The sequence below is a fragment of the Schistosoma haematobium genome, chromosome ZW, assembly GCF_000699445.3.
Source record: "Schistosoma haematobium chromosome ZW, whole genome shotgun sequence".
NCBI lineage: Eukaryota > Metazoa > Platyhelminthes > Trematoda > Strigeidida > Schistosomatidae > Schistosoma > Schistosoma haematobium.
In genome coordinates this window covers 7,027,063-7,053,191 of record NC_067195.1, presented here as the reverse complement: position 1 = coordinate 7,053,191, position 26,129 = coordinate 7,027,063, and the positions used below count along the sequence as shown (strand labels likewise).

At 34.4% G+C, this 26,129-nt stretch overlaps 1 protein-coding gene across 1 annotated transcript in view; it reads left to right on the top strand.

Moving 5' to 3' along the window:
* The window catches only part of MS3_00002673 (uncharacterized protein), a 252,496-nt gene that overhangs the window by 53,635 nt on the left and 172,732 nt on the right, over nt 1-26,129 (top strand). The window contains exons 28-44 of the mRNA XM_051210282.1: nt 6-294; nt 1,687-1,794; nt 1,927-2,160; nt 2,489-2,769; nt 3,990-4,153; nt 6,051-6,111; nt 7,423-7,829; nt 9,498-9,618; nt 10,450-10,537; nt 11,638-11,862; nt 12,819-13,029; nt 13,925-14,032; nt 15,197-15,388; nt 16,644-16,810; nt 18,159-18,294; nt 18,701-18,776; nt 22,737-24,497. The gene's annotated coding sequence lies outside the window, so the exon portion shown is untranslated. The remainder of the gene's footprint in view (nt 1-5; nt 295-1,686; nt 1,795-1,926; nt 2,161-2,488; nt 2,770-3,989; nt 4,154-6,050; nt 6,112-7,422; nt 7,830-9,497; nt 9,619-10,449; nt 10,538-11,637; nt 11,863-12,818; nt 13,030-13,924; nt 14,033-15,196; nt 15,389-16,643; nt 16,811-18,158; nt 18,295-18,700; nt 18,777-22,736; nt 24,498-26,129) is intronic.

Genomic DNA, 26,129 nt, shown 5'->3' with positions numbered 1-26,129 from the left:
TTCAGATCTGTTCTACCACAGCCAGTTGTTCATACTGAATATGAATTGAAATTAAGTCACCCATCAATGGATATCACTGATTTATCGCATACATATCAACAACAAACAATATTTATACAACCAGAAATGATTCCACCAAATTTCATTGAACGATTTCCTAGTGAACTTAAAATAAATGAAAAGATCCCATTACATATACATGGCAGAGTTTATGGTCAGCCCAAACCAAGCGTACAATGGCTTAAAAATGGGAAACCATTGTACTCAGATGAAAGGATACATTATCATGTATTGGTAAGTATCAATTGCTTTTATTTTCTTTTTCATGGAATTCAATCTTATTCTGTATTCAGGTTAATTAACAGTTTATTGATTAATTCCAGTATGACTATCAAATTTAATAGCAATCCATTAGCATTATTCACTTCATAGTTAGTGATTTCCACCTACTGATATATTCAACTTAAGGGTGGAAGCGAATAACTGTTAATAACATTGACAGACAGGATAACAAATTTTTTCTAATTTGATCATGAAACCTTTCACTATTCTGTACCAACTTCTCATTTAAAGTCACAGCATCTTAACCTTCACAGATTGGACTAATTTCTAATAGGTAATGTTCAACTAGTAGGTTACTGGCTCATACTTTACTTCATCAACTTAGCATAAGACTCTTCAGAAATGTGTATGCACAACTCCGTCTTCAGGAGTTAGATACTTGAACCAGCGGTCTAAAAGATAAGCGTTCGCGCATGAAGCCGAATGCCCTTGATCTGATCTCTGGTGGAGTGGTTGTGGGCGCTCACTGCTAAGGCGTTCCATACAAGGACAAGGCATCCGTCCAATAGTTCCTGGATTTTAATGGTCGCTTAATTAAAATCATTCTATAATCTTAACTAAGAAATTCGAAATATCCCTATAGATCCCTTATAGTAAAAGTTTGTAAACGTAGAGTTCAGCTAGAAGATGATATTCGTATAATTTCTATATATTCTGCTGCATAAATAATATAATAATATTTTCATATATTTATTTTATCTTAACCCTTTTCATTTGTACCTAATGATTTGTAAAACGATTGAAAGACTCTAGATTATAATAGTTATCTTTTTAAAACTAAAGTTTAGCATCCTAGTAACTCTGACGAACAAACTAGGAAGATTGGTATCATCATTTGTATGATGTAATAGTAGATAATGTCGCTCAGCAACTAATGTATAGTCTTACCGTTGAAATAGCAAGTTCATTAACTATGAAACGGTATTATATGATTTAGAAATTTTAGTGTTCATTCCATTTTGTTTGAATTTCAAATTTACCTTGTTGATAAATGCTAACTGATACAATTAATTAATTTGATGAATTACCATCGAAGTCCTGTTATAATACAATGACATATTTTGAATACTGATGTACGTACGTACGAAGTTCTACGTTGTTACTAACTGACTGACTGACATATTTCCAATAACCTATATCTTAGTGATAAATACATTGTATGTGAAATACTTATGAAACAATAACTAGTCGTAAGTTAGAGGATAGCACTACATTCCACTTGTTGTTTGCTTTCAGACAATAATTAAAATACCTGAGGTACAGACATTGACATTAAAATTGATTAAATATGTATTTTTATGAGATATTGAGACCAATATAATTACAAACAATTTTGTTTATCAGGACAATGGTGAAGTGGGATTGGAAATTACAGAACCAACTGAAGCTGATTCTGGGATTTATGTAGCATCAGCGAAAAATCCTGCTGGAGAAGATCATTGTATTGTTAACGTAAGTAAATTTGTTGATGATTATTGATTTCTTTTATGATAATTAGAAAACATCCATTCATCTCTTTTAAGCAATGTGATATCCTCACGTGTACCGTAACATTCAAGAAGTGTCTCAATCTTTTTCTTGTAGCTATCCGTTGTACCGCTGTCAAGCGTTGCTCCAACTGGTCAACCACCAGTATTCTGTCGAGGTCCTCTCCCTTGGTCTCCGACAGAAGCTGGTCCGATAATCACCTGTCCTGGTGTTTTAAACCTACAAGAAGGTCAGCTTGTTCGCTTAGAAGCTGAAGTAATCGGGAAACCAGTCCCAACAGTATCATGGTTTATTAATGGTCGTCCGATTACCATGGATAAAACGCACAAGGTAAATACTCCCATATGTTATAAGTACTTTTGACATGAAATAACTAGTTATATTTTAAAACTCATTTCCATCAAAACCTAATATCTACTTGAAAGTCATTGGACAACTGTTTTGTTTTTACCAGTCATATCTCAGTGATAGGTACACATGACTTCACATGCAATAAAATGGATCCATGAACGCAAACGAAGCGTCTTGTCAGTACCTATATTCCATGGATTTTCAAGCTTATATCGGTTTATTAGAGAATTATCTTGATATCTTTTAAATGTTTGTAAACCAAATAGTTATATCTTCTTTTCTATTTTCTAAACCCTTACCATTTCAGATCGTCCCCATGCGTGCAAACGTATGTTCACTAATTCTAGATACACCCGTACCTAATATTGATTCTGGTGTCTGTAGTTGTATTGCTACTAATCAATTTGGTCAAGCGGAACTTCGATTTAATATACATGTCGAAGGTAAACCACAAACAATTTTACAGGCTCCTCGGTTCATACAAAAACCACCTACTCAACTAACAGCAACCCTTAATGAAGAAGTTACATTGCATGCGGTTGCAGAAGGAATACCACAACCAGTACTATCATGGCATAAAGATGGAAAGTAAGTTTATTGGCCTATATTAAATACATTGGTTAGGTGAAACATATAAGCTTGTTATGTTAGGAGATAGAAAGTTTTTCTTTACTTTGGAAATGTTCATTAGTACTGATGTAAAATGATCTCGATCATAAAATACAAATTTAACCAAATCAACCAATCAAAATTTAGAAAAACCAACAGTAATTACAGTTATGCATCCTAGTGACTCCTACGAACAAACTGGGAAGATTGGTATCATCATTCGAATGATGTAATAGTAGATAATGTTGCTCAGCAACTAATAGTGTATAATCTTTCTATTGAAGTAGCAATTTCATTAACCTTTGTTGTAAGAATGATCTCAACAAGAGAAGTGGCTAAACTTTGATTTGTAATTATTAAGTTTGTTCGAGAAAAGTTTACAGCCCTATCAAACTGAATTCAGTCCAACAGACACAGAAAAAAGTTCCTCGGTAACATCTGGTTTAAAAAACAAAGTAAGTGTTACTGTTAAATCTAGATTCATATTGTTGTACGAAAAGATTAGATAACTAGGTACATACTGACTTAGGTTCTTTGTAAACTGTTTCTTGAAGTATGTTATTGTTTATTATTTAAACACTTAAACATTGGTACAAGGAAGCACCAAATAGATATGTGCCACATAAATCATTCGATTTGTGTGAGGGCTGTGATACTACCCGGGTGACAAAACCAACACAGGTGGTTTTATTAGGGGACCACACCCAGAGCCTTCGACCTAAAAGTCTGATCCACAAAGCACTGGAGCAACGTGAGGAGATGCAGTCTCATGGTAGCCGGTGACCAACGATTGGTTCATACACCATTTGTTCCTTCAGGATCTTGGAACCAGCCCATGTACACCATTTGTTTGGAATCAGGGTTTTCCAACTCATTTAGGTGGACTCTCTCTGTCCACCAACCCGATTAAAGCGTCAGTCATTCGCCTTTCGTCCTCTTTATTTCGTAAACAACAGTAATGCTGCGAGAAGGCAGTGAGTAGGACTCGCCTGTCAGTGGTTGCATGTACGTGGCCATGTGAGAGCATTTGGAGAAGGAGGGCTGACTTTCCTGACTGTCGGTCGTACCAGAGCATTTGAAGGTAATGTATATAACTTTCACCAAATTAGCATTTACTAGTTCATCAATTATAAAAGATATAATCAAATTTATCAGGTAATAATTCAAGGAAATAAATCTATTCAATAATTATATTTTAGGTTATTCACTGGAACATCAGATGGTCGTATTCAAATTTCAATAAATGAACTAGAGACAACACTTCATTTTGCAGCTTTACAATCTGAAGATTTATGTACATGGCAGTGTTTAGCAGCAAATATAGCTGGAACTGCTTCAGCAAGAACAAAAATTTTAGCACCAAGTAGGTCCAGCTTTTTTTTGTTGAGAGATAATAAATAACTGTTACATGGTTTTTATTGAAGGGATTATATTCATTCAGTAGTTCTTTTTAAATATATTACTCGTAAATGTATTCTATATAAATTATTCTTCGTGTAGATTTGTTGTCAAGTCAAATTCATAATGATTCTGTAGAATATCTACCATTTTATTAACGTATGTACATTAAGCGAATGAGTTTTGATATAAACTTTGTGTTTTACATTACTTTTTAACGAAAAGTAAATTTGTACTACATGGACCTTCAATTAATATTATTTACCTATAAATTCAAGGATATTATATCTACAACGAATAGATTACTGGACACCACATTAAAATAATACGTACACTGATGAGTAGAAAATAACTTAGCTCCAAAGTCTAGAACTTCTTCTTGATCACCTTTCACACGTTAATATAAGTTGTAGTACAAAATTATAGGGTACGAATCATTACTGATTATTGTTTGGCGAAGATGAATCTAGGATGCCTGTTTTGGCCTAATTGGGACTCATCAGCTGGATATACCTGCATCTTAGAGTTGATATTCACTCTAGGTCTCGAACCCAATATTGTTCACTTTAATACGCACATTATGCACATATACCAATAAGAGACTGATCAATTGCAGTGCTAAGCATCATTGGGAAGATTCAAGTAAACGATACCAAATTAATTTAAACTTCACCCCGTTGCATAAGCAAGTGTCTATCAGCACTCAGTAGCTAAGTGGATAACGCGGTGGTGTTTGAAGTGAACGGTACTGGGTTTAAGTCCCAGAGTGAACGTCAACTCGGATGCAAGTACGCCCGACTGACGATTCCCAAGTAGGACGAAACGCGCGTCCTGGATTCCACTGCTAGTCACTATCCATCTTTGCTTATAATGCTTGTAAATTAAGGCATTATCGAGGCAATCCGCACAGGATGAACATATGCCAATAAGAGACTGATCAACTGCAGTCCTAAACGTCAATTGGAAGAATCAAGTAAACAATACCAAGTGAGTTTATTGGTCGGGTTTTTCGGTACAAAAGGAAGAATAACATGAAACTAATTACTTCTGCAAATTTAATTAACTTAAGAATAAATATAGTATTTGAAGTGATGTATAGTAGTGAAAATAAATTATGATTTGTCGTTGAGTGTGGACAAATAGCCAAAGCCTACGGACTATTAAATATGTGACTGTCTTTCTTACTATTGATTTCTGCTCTGGACTCACTGTGTTTGACTACTTGTAGTCATATTGAGTAATGTGTTCTGTAGTATTAATCCGGTTTTGTTGTATCCTAGTGAAGATTAAATTACGAGCAACTTCTGAGATCTATTAATGGCCTTATAAGATTCATTTTGACCTATAGATTATCATTATACGATTTGCTGTTTTCAAATTATGTTCAGTTTATTGGTTACAGTCTCCCACATTCACAGTCACGTTTTGGTTTGATTTTGCAAAAAATGTTGTTTCTTATTTCATGGTCTGTTTGGCTGGTATATAAACCAAGTATGTTTGAAATAAATGATCCGTATAGGAGAAGCTGTTATTGGCGTTCTGGACTCAACTGGATGGACTAAGCGAACAAAGGACCGATGAGGACGCTAAGTTGCTAATACCGGTCGAACGTCATTGGTTTAGCACAACACTAAGATTGCGATTATGCGAATAAATCACATGGTAAAAAGCCGGACTTAAAGTCACAACAGGTTCCCTATTTAGGATCGCGAATCCCGGTTCTGATATAACATGATTAGTCTTATTAACATATTAACGTATCATTGTAATATAAGTGTAACAGAAGAAAAATATCGTAAACCATCCGTTATATCAGATGACTTTTCTAGTTTAATGATCTCTTTTATTTATTTCATATTTAGTTGAAGAGAAACCTAAAGAAATAATTCGAAAGTTTAGTATACCAAAGAAACAACCAGAAGGGTAAGAAATAATTAGTTTGTTTTTTTCCCATTAATTATTACAAACGATTATAAGTAGTTTTCTTTAATAATCACCACTCTGTGTATGTAGTCATATAATCAGAACCACTCATTTGTCATCTTAATATATAGTCATCATCACAGTAGTCGTGATGAAGGTCGATTGGCTGTTACGATGTGAAACTGATCAACAAATATGTTATTTAAACTCTCACTACATTAATCAAATATAACCGACATGAAAGAATCCCTTATTTTTTATATGGCCTGATGCATTGAACTTCACTTATACGTAAAGCATTTATGGTTGGTTTGTGATTATTCTAGAACAGATTATGCAATACATTTATATACTTTCTGGAAGCACGGAGTATGTTTTACAATAGTGGAGGACAAAAGTATCTAAAGCATTCGAGAATTAAATTCCGCTTATCTTCAAGTTAAGATAACAGTACTAAACTTTACATGTGAGACCTGATCTCAAATCATACGAGAGAGTTGTTCAATGCTTTCTGAATTCTAGTAACTCTTCAGTTAATCCTAACCCATGAGTGTTTATTATCATATACAGTTAGTCAACTCTGACAAGCATTGAAACGTGGATAAAATAAATTAATTAGTAAACTCCGATAAGTAGAATGCATAATTTTAATATCCTCTTCAGCAATACTGATGTCCTAATCTGGCCATTTTCTTTAAAAACTAAGCCATGACTTTATTTATAGAGGTTAATGAATGTTTTTAATCATAATCACACTTAAAAAAATACTTTTTAAGTGAAAATAATTTGAATACATTATACTACTTACAAAATGTGAGTACTATAATCTACAACAGTTAGAAAGATATGTCACTTGAACGGAGAATGTTTGTGTTATCTTCTCTCATATGATCAATTTCTTATTGGATTACATTATTGATGAAAATATCAGACTGAAGTGAACTGTTAAGATGTCTACAAGATTTCGACACTTTTTTTTCAATCAAATTTTTACTTTCAAATGATCACTTTCTCCAATACAACCAGTGATACACGTTATATGTCAATATTCTCTAAACACCAATTTGTAGGCGTAGATTGTATACTGAAAACATGATTTATCTTAGTATAATACTGAACATGTTATAATGTCATATATTCAAAAATGTCCCCAATTCTAAAAATTCCCTCTTTCTTAATTAGAACAAGAAATATAAACAAACAATATTGTTTTTCAATTAGATTTCCCTTTGAATTTACTATAATATACAGTAATATTCACATATATGTATATGGAAAATAGTAAACCAATCAAGACAATTTGTTTTTTAGGCTACAAGAAATAACCTCCCCTTATCCAATAATAATGTCACCACCTCAGTCAGTATGTATAAATGAAGGTGAAAATGCTCGTTTTACAGCTCATGTTGTTGCAAATCCATCACCAATTGTAACATGGTACGTCAATGGCCAACCTGTACCTTCCTATGGAATTATGCAAGCACAACAACCGGAAAGTGAAGAAATACGATACATCAGTAGATTTGATGGTTTGATTTATTATCTAGATATGCAGAAATGTAAACCTGAAGATGCAGGTGAAATATATATTGTAGCTCAACGAAGTGATATTTCACCGGAATTAGTAAACATTGAACCAAATGCTGTTGTAAGTGCATCTGCTAAACTGGAGGTGATACCAGTAATTGATTTACGTGCACAACTCAAACCAATACCAAGTAAGTTAGGAACTACATAAAAATTTAAAATTAATTGTTTTACACAATTATGAAGCAGGCTTTATACAATAAAAGTGGAAGACATCAGGTCAGGCTTTCTAGCCTATCTATAATAATTGGACACATACTCTGTCTCAATTAAATACATCAATTGATTTGATTAAAACATTACGAAAGACAATAAATTTCAGAAAGTCACTGATTTGACAACCAATAAGTAAACTTGATATTTCCACATAAAGCTTTTTGACAAATGATTCCATCATTTTAAAATTCATTTACCAAATCTTTGTTTCAGCAAATCCAAAATTTTATAAACAACCAGAACCTGAAGGCAATGGATGGCCGTTTCGTCCCAGTATGGGAAGACTCACAAGTGTGCATCCACTACCATGCACACTAGACTTGGACCCAGGACCTTCGGTTTTGTGCACGAATTCTCAACCTCTAGACCACTGAGCCGGCATCCAGCGGTGTTAATGTTTAACTTCAATCGATCCATCATCTTGCTCAACCTTCCATCCATTGTCTGAATTGAATAACTGTCTCCACTCGAAGTGGATTGGACTCCATTTGTCATATTAATTAAAATCCAGAAATTTTATCTATGATGACAAAGAGAATTGTTGCAATGCCTTAACACTTTATAAACTAGCTTTGTTACACAGTTTTAAGGTTTAGTCAGGAGGAGTCAACAGATGAAGTATGCATACTTGGTGCTGGAATAAAATCACAAGACTCTATTATATTTGTCCTGGACCTGTTTTACAATTTAATTCAGTACTTTCTACAACATAGGCGTCAATTATACGAGATGTGGCTTTTTCATAAAACATTACTCATATTTATTTTTAAAGTTGAAATCACCAGTCAATCTAAGCTAGACCACCATTGTAAACCTGAAAACATTTGACGACCGTTTCGTCCTAGTATGGGACTCCTCAGCAGTGCGCATCCACAATCGCGCACTTGTAACATGAACCTCAGTCACTCAGACAACCACAACGTAGGACCAAGCAAATATATGCATCTGTTCAACTTGCCACACCTCATTAGCACGACAAGATGAACAGCAAATTCATAGAAGTAGTTCACTCAGTGGTGGTAATGTATAAAAGAAAAATTGCATATTAGAATATAGTACATGAAGGAAGAATCAGTTCATAGGAAGAAAGATATGAAGCAATTCTAATCTCATAGTTTAAGGGAAGATAAGTAGTGTATACACCTATGCCATTGTGATCGATTCTGAGCCATGTCCCCAGGAGTCTCTGACTATTGGTTACGATAGTCGCGCGGACCCCAACCAAGTAGTTTACATCTGCCAACATGGATCACACTAGAAGACTAGGACCTTCGGTCTCTTGCGCGAATGCTTTACCTCTGAGCCGAGACCCAAGTGTGGTAATATCTAACTCCGATCGATCTATATTTACGCACTAATGCTACAATACCGTGATGAATAGTTTAAGTAAATTTATTATTGACTAGCTCTAACCTATGGTATTCGAAGAAAAATTTTCGTAACCAAACTTAAGTAGGAACTTGGTAGGTAACGTCACGGTATAACGTTCAATCCTAAGTAGTATATATCTAAATTTCAATTGAGATTCCAATCCATGTTTAACATGTAAATAAAAAATATATACATTTTTTTCTTTCCTCCAGAACCGTCTATTGAAGTAATAGCTGAAAAAGTTATGCCAGCACAAGAAGGTCCTGCAATGCGTGCACCACGGTTCTTGAAATTTTTACAACCCCAAACTGTTCCTGAATCTTCAGAAATAACGTAAGACAATGTTTAATTTGAAGGTTTTTTAAACCTTGAGTACAAGTACTATCCCACACTAAATAAACATTAGTGCAGAAATACGTCTGTAATGAATAGACTCTCAAATGATGACAACCAATTCATTGTAATATAAAATTACAGACTTCTTTCCTTAAATATGTAAACCATACGTTCAATACTTCATTTGAAATTTTCCATCAATTGTCTTAAACTTTATCGTTCCTTCATTGCCATAACAATTACTCTCTATTCCCTTTCTCTTCGATCCGTCCTTCCCAACCTTTTGCTACCAGTCATTTTACTTCTGATTGGTGTAATATACTACTTATGTCGATATAAGTACCACACACCACACATCAAGTTCTTGTACAATAAAAATAAAACTGTTATATATGGTAAAAATTAAAGAGTATTATGATTATAAACTGTTTGTGAAGCTGGGTTTTATGGACATTGTAGTAATTTCAATGGTTGCGATCATGAGTCAATTGAAGCTAGACCGCCATGGAAAACCTGGAAGCACTGCATGACCGTTTCCCTCTATTTTGGGACTCCTCATCAGTGCGTATCCACGATTCCGCCTCGCGGGATTCCAATCCAGGACCTACCAGTCTCGCGCGCGAGAGCTTAGCCACAAGACCAATGGAAATCCATGAATATTGTAATTGAGATAACTTCTCAAATGTCCAAGTCGTTGTAAATAATCCATTTCACTCACAGTTACACCAATCTCCTCATTTTGGAAACAAAATAAAATTGACCTCCAAAGTATTATGTTGTTATGTTAACTGTAAATCTCCTCATTATATTTTATTTTACTATATATAGGTTTTCAGTTGAATTCGATGGGGAACCAGCACCTGAAGTTACCTGGGCACGTGAACAAGTCGATATAAATAATAGAGAAAACTATAAGGTATGCAAAATATTTACATTTTACAGTAATTTTTACGATTTGGTATAGAATAGATGGACTGTGGATAATAATGAAATCCAAGAAACATGTATCATGTTATTCGAGATTGATTAGCTAGATATATCTGAATCTTAGTGTTGTTTACACTGAGAATTCGACTCAATAGCCTACTCTTCTAAAGCTATAGAGTTATCCACTGAGCTACAGAATTCAAATAATCATTCACCTGTACAATGGGTGTAATTTTTATATCATTATTATTAGAAAAAGTTTGAATGATCTATAGAATGTCACTTAGTTTTATTTTAAGTGATGTAATGGTGAAATATTCTAAATACCAAATAATATTAGATAATGTTACTGAGTTTCCATGTACTAATTTGTCTTGTTGTTATAACTATTTAAAACATGTAAAATTTGTAACCCACTACCCCATAGTTAAGGAGTACCGATTTGATGATAAGATTGATTAACAGCAATAGCTTGCTGTGGGAGTGAATAAACCAGCCTTCAGCAGAAGATGAAATTAGGAAAAGACGATGGAAGTGGATAGGATATACATTATGGAAATCCTCACACTGTATCACAAAGCAAGTACTAAATTGGAATTCCGAAGTGAAACGGAAAAGTGATTATAGAGCACACTGACTCAAGAATTCAAAGTAGACATGAAAAGGATGAATAGCAACTAGAAACAGTTAAAAATAATTACTTAGGATAGAGCTGAATAGACAATGCTGGCGAGTAACTTATGCTCCTCCAAGAAGGGTAAGAGGTGTATGAAACTAAGTAAGTAAGCTGAAATATATTATTTCCAATAAGTTATTCAAAAATTCTATCCTGAAGGTGTAGTATTGTGTACCATATATACCATGTGACCCTTAATATACTTTAAGTTAGAATTAAAAATACTTCTTCATATAAAACTACAATCATTTTAGACTGAATTTAACAGTTACTTTAATTGGTATTATCTGAAAAGCCATTAGAATGAGATGCATCGGTTATCTCATTGTTAAGGTTTAGATGAATTGTATGAACTGCTTTGTTCAATACATTCCAACCCTACTTACAAATACTTTTTTTTCTTTCACAAATAGATAACAACAACTTCTACAACTAGTCAACTTGTTATTTCAAAAGTTCTTTTAGAAGATACAGGGAATTTCTCAGTTACATTGAGTAATCCAGCTGGACAAGCTTGCAGTAAATCAAGGCTTACAGTGACACAAATTAAAGTATCAGGAAAAGCTCCTGAATTCATACCACCATTAATAGAATCACAGATTGTAGAAGCTGGAGAACCAATTACATTTGAATGCAAGGTTAGTAATATATTTTCAATTTATTTCTTGATTTAGTGCACTGAATTACAATTATATTGAAGAGTTAATTAACTCTCACTTAATAAAATTTTATAACGGAAAATAAAGTGAATAAATGTATCAATTGACCAAGTTTATGTGAACTGGTTAAGTGATGACCACCTTCACTTCTTTCAAACTTCATAATCTCAACTTGGCCGTCCAGTACTTCTAGGTTTTCCATTGATGGTCTAGATTCAATTGACTTATGAACTCAACTATTAAATTATTATAATATCCACAAAAACCCCTTTTTGATAATATTCATAATTGCTATTAATTCATGTTCAGCCACTTGATTACATAATCAATCGATTATTTTAGCGCTATAATTTCTTATTAATATGTTTGATGATCTAAAATCTGCTCTTGCTTATGATATTTATTTACATTAATATTTATGTTTTTCGTCTTATTGTGGGACTCCTCAGAAGTGCACATCTACGATCCCGCCTCGCGAGATTCCAACCCAGGACATATCAGTTTCACGCGCAAATGTTTAACCTCTACACTAGTGAGCCCGTATCCAACGATGTTGATGTCTAACTTTAACCAATTCATGATATTGCGTGACCATCAACGATTGTGTTTAAGCCTTTCTCATGCAAAAAGTCAAACTCTTCTTTTTTGTTTAAAATCAGTTTACATTTTCTTTTAACTTACTCACTTGGTGATTTTGATTTTGTTTTCAATGTTTTCTCTTTTCTGCCCCTGTTGTTCATATTACCAGAGATGACCCATTTGGCTCGACAATTAATAACTTAACCAGTTAATGTATAATCAAATAGTCTGAAATGTTTCAGATACATATAAATCACATCTAATAAAACTATCTACATTTATAAATTTTTAACACTGGTGTTTTGTATAAAGAATAATTAATATTGATTTTAATTTTCTATTTGATTGAAATATAGGTTACTGGTGAACCAACTCCACAAGTTCATTGGGAACGAAATGGAGAGCGGTTACCTCTAAAAGATCTTGAATATATACGCGTATTTGATGCGCCACCGTTTCATACTCTTGTATTATGTGAAACTGTACCAGATGATTCTGCTGAGTATCGTTGTGTAGCAATAAATGCTCATGGACAGTCAATTTGTAAAGCAAATGTTACTATACAAGGTAATTTCAAACGGAGTCATTGTATATCAATTATAAAGTACTGAAATTTCATAACAGCTTTTTTACGTCCCGTTTTATCAGATATATATCTTTTAGTCAGACAGTTTAATTAATAACTCTGGAATGTGAAGATATAGACTGCTGATTCCAATCTCGTGGGGATCTGAATGCTAAAGCGCAGAAACACTTAGTTGATAAATCCTAAACACAGCAATCCATGCCCTTTAAATATAATTTCTGTTCATTCCTTGATAAATAAAACAAGGTCGTTGAGGGTTTATAAATTTTAGAAACAGCAATGTCAGCTACAAAGAAATTTCACTGTTGCTGAAATCTGAGAGTTCTAATCATATTTCATTAGAAACTCAACACTTAAGTATAAAAAATAGTGTGACATTTGTGGTCTACAAGAGAATACAATTCAGTGAACAGAAATAGTTAACCGATTATCACAAGGCATAAAAGACTTCAGTTCAATCAGTAGCAGCGTCCTATGTGCCCATTATTGAGTAAATCCATACTATGAGGAAACAGCTGTCCAGTCTGTTATAACTCTTGGTCTTGTGTCTTATTAGTACACAACATAATGATACCGCCAATTAGAGAACGAGCAGTATCCGCGATACAAATAATGTATTTTAGACATACTGGGTTTATATACAAACCAAACAGACCACATCGCACCACAAAATAGAAAACAACATTTATACAAAATCTAACCAGGAGTGACTGTGAGTGTGTGCTATCAGATTTTAATAATTTATTTTGAATAATTTATTTCCTGAGTAAACATTTTTGATTTTTTCCCCATACAATAATAATGAGTAAAACGTTAATGATTTTACTCAAATGAAAACCTAACACATGATTTTATTTCTATTTTTGCCTCAAAAAGCTAAACCAGCTGCTATTGTCCCACCAAGAATTATTCAAGAACCAAAAAGTGTAACTGTCATGGAGTCTCAACCAGTTCAACTAATTGCACTAATAGAAGGTACACCGAGTAAGTAGAAATATACAATTCATTAATATTGATGATTTATATTTTCATATACAGAACATGCCAACTGAATTATACAGTTACTTTGAGGATTTTATCATTAGTTCAGCTTTCATGCACCCATTTAATAGAATTAATAACTCATCAAGTCCACCAATGATTAGTTTATGTCAATAACAGAAATAAACTTCACCAAATACGCTGCCAATGTAAACCCACGCAAATTCTATCTATCCTAAACTCACTCAATCACAGAACACGAGCAAAGTTACCTGATTTACATTGTATTGTTGCAACTCGAAAACTCACGTGATTATAACATCAGTCATATTATTTTATGCTCTATAAATAACTAGGTCATCTGTAGTACAAATAACGGGCACAGACTATTCAGTACTAATTTGTGAATGACAGGTATATCAATCATTCGTGTAATTATTATAAACTAACAATTTGAGGAATATAGGAATATTTGAAATGAAATATTCAGTCCATATACACAGTTTAGCAAATCTTTCAAAATTCCACATCTAACACTTATTTATTCATACTTAATAGATTTGCATTAATGTTATACACTTTCTAATTACTTACACAATTACCCACATAAATCATTCGATTTGTGTGAGGGCTGTGATACTACCCGGGTGACAAAACCAACACAGGTGGTTTTATTAGGGGGCCACACCCAGAGCCTTCGACCTAAAAGTCTGATCCACAAGGCACTGGAGCAACGTGAGGAGATGCAGTCTCATGGTAGCCGGTGACCAACGATTGGTTCATACACCATTTGTTCCTTCAGGATCCTGGAGCCAGCCCATGTACACCATTTGTTTGGAATCAGGGTTTTCCAACTCACTTAGGTGGACTCTCTGTGTCCACCAACCCGGTTAGGGCGCCGGACATTCGCTTTCCGTGAGTAGGACTTCTCTGGCAGTAGTTGTATGTACGTGGCCATGTGAGAGCATTTGGAGAGGTAGAGTTGACTCTCCCCACTCTCGGTCCTACCAGAGCATTTGGAGGCAGGAAGTATTAGATCATAGATCAACCAACCTATTATAAGAGTTAATAAAAACCTATATCATAAAGACAATTCAAAATAAAATAAATATATTCTATTTGCATAGATAATCATAATTCATTTCTCTTGTTTGTTTTTATATTCAGTGCCAGAAATTACTTGGTTACTAAATAATGAAATTATTAAACCATCACGTTACTTTCTTCCTGAAATTCGATCAGATGGTTATACAATACTTAATATTTCTAGCGTTTATCCAGAAGATACTGGAATTTATACAGTACGTGCTGTGAACTCTGGTGGAGAAGCTCAAGCATCAGCGGAAATCTTAATTTCTGGTTAGTTTATACTTTTACTATCATGTAACCTCTACGGTATGTATGTATGTTGAGTCTTCTGTAAGCAATCTCTCTCTTATGACCAAGAATATTTTGATATCAAGTGATTAAAGTTACTGTTTCTGTCGATCAATCTAGAACAAGTACTGATTTATCCATGTGTTTCTTTAGTAAATTAGTTATGTGAAGAGTATAATATGAACAATGTTTATTTCTTACCAGTATTCTTTGCATTTCAAAATGATGAACCGGTTAAATGTATATTGATTTAAAGAAAAAAACAATTGTCCCTTCAAAATGAAGATAAGCTAATTTAAACTTGCAAACATTGTTTGGTAATAAAAACTAACAATCAAAATACCATGATTCAAATATGATTAAGAAAATATAACACTCAAACTTACTTTTGTAAAATGTTCACTATTCTAGGTATGATGAATGTTTGTCTATTGATTTTATCCGTTGAATCATTAATTGATTTTATATTACAGTACACTTACATACTTACGCTTGTTACTCCCCGTGGTGGAGCATAGGCCACACACAAGAATTCTCCAACCAACCCTATCCTCAACAAACCTTTAAACTTGTTTTCAGTTGCTATTCATCCTTTACATGTCTACTTCTAATTTCCGACTCAGTGTGTACTCGGACCTTCGTATTGTTCGTTCCCCTTCAGGATTCCAAGTTAGCGCTTGCCTCGTGATCCAGATTGGTGACTTCCCCAATGTGTGTCCTATCTACCTACAACATCCTTTCCCAATTTCAGCTGGAAGTTGGTTTGTTCTCTTCCATAGTAGACTATTGCTGATGGTATCCGGCCAACGGATATTCAGTATCTTAAGTAGACAAATGTTTAGAAATACTTGTACCCTTTGATGATGTTTGTGGTATTTCTCGAAGTTTCAGCTCCGTACAGTAGAACTGTCTTGACGTTCGCATTGAAGATTGTGACTTTGATATTGGTTGACTGTATTTTTTGAAGTTCCATATGTCCTGCATCTGTAGGAATACTGTCCTTGTTTTGCCAATCCTCTCCTTTACATCTGTATCAGATCCTCCTTGTTCATCAATGATGCTACCCAGATACGTGAAGGATTCCACCTCTTCCAGAGTTTCTCCATCAAGTGAGATTGGTTTGATGTACTCCATGTTGTATTTGAGGATCTCGCTTTTTCCCTTATGTATGTTGAATTTTATAATACAAGTTCGGTAAAAAAAATTATGAAATTTTCTCATTTGTATTATATTTTAGCTCCATTACAAACTGCTCCACAATTTGTGAAACCTTTACCTACTGGGACACTGGAAGTAAAAGAAGGTGGACGAGTATTCTTGGAAGTTCAAGTTTCAGGCGAACCTATACCTCAACTTGATTGGTATCATAATGGTCAATCTTTAAAATCTGGACCAATTTGGAAAGTAAGTGAGCCATTTATGTTAAGATTATTTGGATTCATGGAAAAACTAATTCCTACTTGTTCTATGTTATTGTACTGATGAACAGATCCTACACATCATTATCAAACCTACTTCAATATTTCTTCTATTACGTAAAAGATTTAAAATGAAAGATTTCCAGTCTGACAAAATGTCAATATTCAATGTTTACATAATCTCCATCAGAAGGGGTTTTGTGGATATTATAGTACTTTCAATAGTTGAGATCATGAGTCAGCTGAAGCTAGACCACCATGGAAAACCTGGAAGCACTGGACGGCCGTTTCGTCCTATTATGGAACTCCTCAGTAGTGGGCATCCACGATTCCGCCCCGCGAGATTCGAACCCAGGACCTAGTGAGAAGCAGTGACCAGTGGAGTTCATGCAGATCTGTTGTGAGATAGTAACTCACTGAAGACATTGGTGGATGTGTCGCCCAATTTCATGAATCGGTTGAAGTTAGACATTAACGCCGTTGGACACCGGCCGGCTCAGTGATGTAGAGGTTAAGCGTTAGCTAGCGAGACTGATAGGTCACTTGCATAAAGAAAGTAAAAGAAATTTGCAGCAATGATCACCATCGGTTACTTTTCTGAGCCATGTCTGATAACACTTCAGACCACTGTATTGCATTATCTCTAGGACCTTTTAATAATCTTGTTCGACTCAACAACCTATCAATTAAATGAATAACACTTAATGAATATTTATCTTTATAAATGTGAAGTTTATCACCACTAAGATTATAGTCGTGAAATATGAAAAAAGGTAGTATCGAAATTTTGACATTATAATGTCTACAGAAGGGAATTTTCTTTACTACGACATAATTTTTTTAAATCTATACACAATCATATTTGTATCAGATATTTTATATGACAAAATATTTAGCTTTCTTTATGGGAATTATTAAACAGAGATGGATGGTGGCTGGCAGTGGAATCCAGGATCTGAGTTTCGTTCTATTTAGGGCTCGTCAGCTGAGTGTATCTGCATTTTAGAGTTGATGTTCACTCCGGGACGCGGTGGCGTTTGACGCGAACGGCACTGGGTTCGAGTCCCGGAGTGAATGTCAACTCTGGGATGCAGGTACACTTAGCTGACGAGTCCCAAATAGGACGAAACGCAGATCCTGGACTCCACTGCTAGCCACTACCCATATTTGCTCATAAAGATTGTGACTAAATCCGATATCGAGACAGTACGCCTAGGATGCACATATGCTAACAAGAGACTGATCAATTGTAGGCCCAAACAATAATGGGATGATACAAACAAACAATACCAAGGGAATGATCAAATTTATAAAAATTTTGTTCACAATTTCAGGTTAAAGCTGATAGATATACTTCACAACTTCAATGTAATGTAATCTCCATGAATGATGGTGGTGAAATTCTTGTCAGAGCAACTAATTCAGTTGGTCAAACAACTACGCAAACAAAATTGGTGATAATCCGATCAGGTATGCTAATAATTGAGTTTTCTATGTCACTAAGCTTTTTTCAGAAATAAGTACAAAATATTCATAATCAATGAGATTTCCACTCATTCATAAACCATAGAGTTTTAAAATAAAAAACACTAGTTATCCAATATGTTGTCAAGTTACTCTTATCTTTCGATCTGTCTAGTTCACCGTTATCTTTAATACTTCTCCATGACGGATTCGACCACTTGTCACCCAGCTTCACAGTCAGAGACGTTACCATTGAGCTATCCAAGCCGCGATTGACCATCTGTAGGGTTGAGATGTATTTACAATTGACCTTATCCCAACATAATTTAATCTAGAGAAATGTTAAAAATTCCATTGAGTAACTTCATTCAGCTGAAAACAAGTATTTATTTTGTTTAAAATTCCCTAATAGGACCCAAACCAACTCCACCAGTTTTTCAAAAACGTCTTCAACCTCAAGTAAAGGCACCAGAGCATCACACTGTAACGTGAGTTATTATTTAAGTGTAATTTGTCATAGCAGTCATTGTATCTTCATTTTTCCATACGTGTTACGAATTCTTCTAACCTTTCTATAACTCCTTTAACTCAGTTAGTGTTTGTAATAGATGGTTGATTGTTTACACAGCACGACTTGCAAGAACGCCTGGATAGCCGAACGAGTATCTCGCACTATTTTATATTGTTCAAACTCAAAGATTATTTTAATATTTATTCGTAATATCTAAGGCCATGAAATATCGTAACTAGTATATCGCGGTACGGACCCCAAATGCCCTGATACGACCGAGAGTGAGGAGAGTCAACTCTACCTCTCCAAATGCTCTCACATGGCCACGTACATACAACTACTGCCAGAGAAGTCCTACTCACGGAAAGCGAATGTCCGGCGCCCTAACCGGGTTGGTGGACACAGAGAGTCCACCTAAGTGAGTTGGAAAACCCTGATTCCAAACAAATGGTGTACATGGGCTGGCTCCAGGATCCTGAAGGAACAAATGGTGTATGAACCAATCGTTGGTCACCGGCTACCATGAGACTGCATCTCCTCACGTTGCTCCAGTGCCTTGTGGATCAGACTTTTAGGTCGAAGGCTCTGGATGTGGCCCCTAATAAAACCACCTGTGTTGGTTTTGTCACCCGGGTAGTATCACAGCCCTCACACAAATCAAATGATATTTGTGTGGTGCATATGTATCTGGTACCCCCTTGTACCGATATTTATGTGTTCAAATAAATAAATAACACCGTTGGATGCCGGCTCAGTGGTCTAATGGTTAAGTGCTCGCGCGCGAAGCCAGTAGGTCCTGGGTTCGAGCCCCGCGTGGTGCGGGATCGTGGGTGCGCACTGCTGAGGAGTCCCATACTAGGACGATACGGCCGTCCAGTGCTCCCAGGTTTTCAATGGTGGTCTAGCTTCAACTGACTCATGATTTCAATCTGTGAAAATTTCTAAAAATCTCCACAAACCCCTTCTGAAGATAATTAATACTTGCATACCTAGACTCTGTGATACAAGACTGGACAAAAGGTTTATCATCATTTTTGGATGTAAAAATATATTCAAAAATGAAGAATATTTGAGCGAACAATTGTTTTCAATAATTTCATCATCAAGCTCTACAGTTATAAGTTCATAATTATAATATTTTACAAAGGCCAAAAATAAGGCATGTTTTAATGAATTTGACAATGTTATGTGTTATAAATGGTAAACGTTTGCATCTGTTAAGATAAATATACTTTAAAATTGTATTATTTGCAAATTAGAAAGGTCATTCAATAAAGGTCAGTAAATTGTTCAGTCACAATAAGATAATAGTACTATTGCAAAATTGAAAATGCAAAAAAAATAATTTTTTTCAACTGAGATAATAATAATATTGTTGTGTGAATAGAATATGTAATAAGGGGGTGTTATCAAGGTAATTACGGTCAACAAATTGGGAATGATGGATATGAAGATTAAGATATAGATAATGACAAATAATGATAATAAGGAAAATAAATATAAATAAAGGAAGGGGTAAGAGGTTTATAATATTCAGTCTCGGTATTCGGTGATCCAGTCGTAGGCCAGGGTAAACATAGAGGCTGGATATATTTTTTCTGGATGCATAAATTAGGTCTTTTGGAGTTGATCCAGATGGCTTCGGCTGTGTAAAGCAGTCGTAATCTAGCTCCTTGAGGTAGATATTTTGGAACTTGGTATAAAACAGAGAAAGCTTCATCTATTTTGATATGATGTTCACTATCTACCAAGTGAGAAAGAATGGTGCTGTTAATCGATTTGGTGACTCCTTTTCCCAACCATGCTGGTACATGTTCACGAACACACAAGGATAAAGCCCTCTGAGTACGGCCTATGTAACTAGCTCCACAGGAGCAGTTGAATTGGTATACACACATGGAGGAGCCCATCTTCGGTAACCTATCCTTGATTAGTTGTGTGAGTACTGGTTTAGTTGAGAAAATTATGTGTAGCTTGGCGGCGTAAAACGTCCTTTCGACAGATCCTTTGAGTCGACGTGTTAAAATATCACCCACTACGTCCCCTTTAAAGTCTAGTCTCAGATATAGGGTTTTTTACTGACTGTGTCACAGTTTCTTCTTTTTTAAGTGTTTTCTACGACGTATTTTTTAACAAAACTATCTGGATAGCCATTATTTCGTAATGTGTTCTTTAGTATATCTATTTCGCCATCCACACTGTCTTCAGAACATAATAACTTGATTCTGTGATTGAGACTGGACACTTTACTCCAAATCATTCTGACATTTATTAAATGACCTTTCTAATTTGCAAATAATACAATTTTAAAGTGTATTTATTGTAACAGATGCAAACGTTTACCATTTATAACACATAACATTGTCAAATTCATTAATACATGCCTTATTTTTGGCCTTTGTAAAATATTATAATTATGAACTTATAACTGTAGAGCTTGATGATGAAGTTATTGAAAACAATTGTTCGCTCAAATATTCTTCATTTTTGAGTAAAAATATATTGCAACGATCATTGTGTCGAACGGTAACTTCCAACTAAAGTTACGTCCTTGTTTAATATATCCGAACTAGTTGGTTATATACTAAATTCTCAGAGAATAACTTCCAAAGTTGAGATGGTGAAGATTTGTAGATCAGGTGGATGATTTTTGATGGAGTTTTGTTCTCTGAGCTGGATGGTTTGGTCGTGGAGCTTTCATCGTTCTTCTGAACGACATCGCCAGCACAAACTTAAGATGAAAGCTCAACGACCAAACCATCCAGCTCAGAGAACAAAACTCTATCAAAAACTTCCAAAGTTTCACATTTTCATGTATTTTGCACGTCTGAATAATTCTTAAGTGCAGCAACAACCATTTTGTTTCGATTTTGTCTACACACACAGTACAAAGTACATTAACTGTAATAGTGTGTAATCGGGCGGTTGATTATGATCTTTATACAATCCGTCGTGAAATCACCAATCGGAACATCATAAAGACAAGCCAAGTACCTGTAAATATATTTTGTATTACCTTAGACTCAAAAGTTCACGTAATTACGTATACAAGATGCGAGACTCTAAGGAACCATAAGTAATAAATATCAATATGCACATACATAACTGAAGCATAAAACAGGTGATAGTTAGTTAACTGTAATTTATGGACAGAGGAAGATATTTTAACGCAATGAATCAAATGAAAGTTTATAGTCAGAATAATATAAAATTACTGTCAACCAATAGCTTAATAACCAACACATATGATATACAAACTGATTCTTTCGGAAATACATTCGCAAGTCTGATCATTCCCTTTTCAAGCTTCGTTTAAACAGGTTTGTGATAATGCATAAATTAGACGAACTAATCGATAATGATATGGTTAGTTTAATAGTCTGATAAGTGAATACACCCCGTTTATGTTCACACTAGAAGTAAATAAATTCAACACTTGATTTCAAGTGTTGTCAGCTTGAATCCGTTACCTCAGCTTATTACAAATCTATGATATCCGAACCTCACTTCTTAAAATGGCTAAGTCTTAATTAATTGGTATCATGGAAGCAGAAATGAAAAGGATGAATAGCAACTGGAAAGAGCTGGAAAGGGTTGTCCAGGATAGGGTTGGATGGAAAGTGCTGGTTGTCTGCCTACGCTCCTCCACGAGAGGTAACAGGCGTAAGTAGGTAGTAAGCAGTATGTTTTTTATCCGACAACCTTTGTCGTATGGATACTTAACTTTCCGGTATTTAGTTAAAACCGTTCTTATGGCATGATGTGACTAAACTATGTAGTGTGACGACTTTTGACAAAAGGATTGTTCAACGACATGGAAGATAAATTAAGTGTTAAACCACTTCAACTCGATTGCAAACTCTCATATATGTAGGAATGACTCTTAAGCTACTTTGTTGGGCATTTAAATATTTCAAATATCTTTTTCAATGTTTAGGTTGGAATGTTCAGTAAATGGATGTCCGGAACCAACTTTACGATGGTTTCATAACGGTGTGGAGTTTGAACCAGTTTTAATATCATCCTTTTCTCATGAAATGGCTGCTAAGAGAGAATTATATATTGATGAGGTGACACATACATATACCTTACACATACATGATTTAAACGCTTTTGATGTTGGAGAAATTATGGTACGCGCAGAGAATGAACTTGGTGTAACTATGTGTAGTAGTGTATTAGAATTAGAAATTCTTGATGGAAAAATTGTTGAACCACGTTTTATACGTCAACCACCAGAAAGAATTGAATTACAACCTGGAGATAGCGCTCAACTAGAGTGTGAAGTGGAATCAGAACCACCTGTTACATTTAAATGGTATTTAAATGGATTACAATTGGATCAGTCAAATAAACGATTTAAAGTTCTTGAAGATGTAAATCGTACAACTCTTATAATTCCATCTGTTCAACAAGATATTCTTCCTAGTGAAGTGACTATTGAAGCTGCTGGTCAAACTGGTACAAAGATTGTAACATCTTCAATTCTAGTAATGACAGCTAAAACAGATGATTTATCAGTACCTGAACCACCAGAATTACGTTTTAGTCGACAACTTCCATCAAATTTAGCATATAGTGAAACGGATGATACAATAATTCTTGATGTAGAAGTTGATAAACCAGAAATATCATCAATTGAATTACCTAAACCTACATTTAGTTGGTATATGAATGGAATAGATATATTTTTATTACCACCTGATAAGAAACCTGAACGTTATAATGTTTCACAAGATAATCCATGGCATAGTCGATTAACTATTAATAAACCTGGTACATGGGATTTTGGTGAAATCACTTGTTTTGTAACACGTTTAACTGATAAAAAAGAAGAAAAAATTTATACTTCATGTAATCTTGAACTTACTTATCAACCAATTAAACCAGACGAACAATCTAAACCAATTATATCAAGACTTGAATTTGCACCACAATTTATTCAAGGTTTACCAGAAAAATTAACACCAGAAGTTGGATCAACTGTTGTAATTGATATTATATTAAAATCGAATCCAATACCTGATATTCAATGGGTAATAAGTTCACCATTAACAGCTGAAAGATTTGAATATTTCGGTCCAGAACAAATTGATAATGAAACATTACAATATCGTGCTATATTACATAATTATCAACCTGATAAAGATGATAATACTATGCTACAAATGATTGCTACCTCATCATTAGGACAGTCTACATCAATATGTCATATACAACCAAAAGAACAACAAACTGTTAATATACAATTTGCTAAAACATTAAATTCACAATTAGAAGTTGTATTAGATCAATCAATTGAATTAGAATGTTCTATTATACCAACTAATATACCAATTGAATTTCGTTGGTATATTAAAGGTGTAGAAATTACTGCTGAACATATACCATATGAAATAAATACTACTGATTTTACATCTATATTAAAAATTCCTAAAATTAATTCTGAAATGATTGGTAGTACTATTAGTGTATCAGTATGTTCTCCATATAGTAATGAATTAAAAAGTTCTTGTGAATTATATACAATATCTGAATCTCATTTACCAATTATTGAAGATATAATTACTGAATTACCAACAACTCCAGAGATGTTAACAATTGAATCAAAAATAATTGAACAAGAATATGAATTTAGTTTTATTAAACCAATTCATTATGAAATATATCAAAATTCAAATGAAGAATATACTTTAGAGTAAGTTTAAATTAAAAAAGTCCACCCTTGAAATGTCCGAATACTACTTTTCTTTATTGGTCAAGATTAGAATTGATGGAAGAACCAGTCAGATATAAGATAACAGATAATCGGTTTCGGCGCGAAATCCACTCATCCATTTGGATTAATAACGTCTTGGTATTTTACCTGATGTCAATTCGTGATGAAAAACCATAAATCCAATTTGTAATCCTAACCATCAGCTGTGAATCATAATCCTTATTCTTTATGCTACTTTATAACCCTTATTTAGCATTAGTTGGAGGGTAGACAGTCTCAAGGTCACTTTAGCGTCTCTCAATTGTCGTCCATAAATTATAGTCTCACTTTTGAAGAAATATGAGTTGCATTCAGTTACCAATTTTTAGAATGATCAAATCTATTACTTACTTACTTACTTAATTACTTACTTACTTACTTACTTACTTACTTACTTACTTACTTACTTACTTACTTACTTACTTACTTACTTACTTACTTACTTACTTACTTACTTACGAATCTACACCTGATACTCCTCGTGGAGGGGCATCAGATTCCCTTCACCACTCTCTATCAGGCCTTGTTCTAGGCAATCCTTTACAGTTTTTTCGTAGTTGTCATTCATCCTTCACATGTCTGCTTCTAATTTCCGACTCAGTGTGTACTTGGACCTTCGTATTGTTCGTTTCCCTTCAGAATTACAAGTTAGCGTTTGCCTCATGATGCAGTTTGGTGACTTCCTCAATGTGTGTGTGTTCTTGTGCATGGGATAGGATGGCTAGGTCATCTGCGTAATACCATACGTCTAACTGGTCCTGAGCTGTCCACTGTACTCCGTGCTTTCCCTCAGATTTAGAGGTCTTCATAATCCAGTCAACCACCAGAGGAAAGAAGAAGGGAGAGAGTGAACAGCCTTGCCTGACTCCAGTCCTTACTTTAAATGCATCTGTCAGCTGAAGCAAAATATAGCTTGGTTTTCTCCCTTAAGAATATCTATCGTAGATATCCTGCCAGTGCCCACTTTACAAGATAACAACGCTACTCAGATCAAGAGCACATGACTGGTCTGACTAGAACGTATATTTTCACTTCAACAACCGATAATAACAAATAATGACAAGGGCATGGAAATATGTACCACTTGTTTTACTTGTGAGATTATCTACTTGTTTGACAAAGTAAACAAACAATCACTATTTTCCTCACCCATACATTATTAAGTTTGTTTAGAGTTGGTGATTTTACGTTTGTTGTTTGATCGGGATTATGTTAGTTCATCTAAAAACAGAAATTTCAGGCTTCAGCAGTAAGGAAAACTTAAATGAGTGATCACTATTGTTACTTGGAAATCTAGTATGTATGGTTCTGACGTCTGATAATTGATTTAAGTATTATAATATATATTTGTAAAGATTTGGGTTTAGACAATCGAGTCTTAAATATGACTGAAAAATCTAACTGCCGTGTATTTTATTCTACTCTTAACGTACCCTCGAATGAAAGTTAGGACGATAGGCACTCATTATACCTGTATAACATACCTCAGTGTATAAGGGTAAACAAGGTGTTCAGATAAACTACATTTCGTTAAAAACTCAACAATAAGATTGTCCTATGTATATTACTACC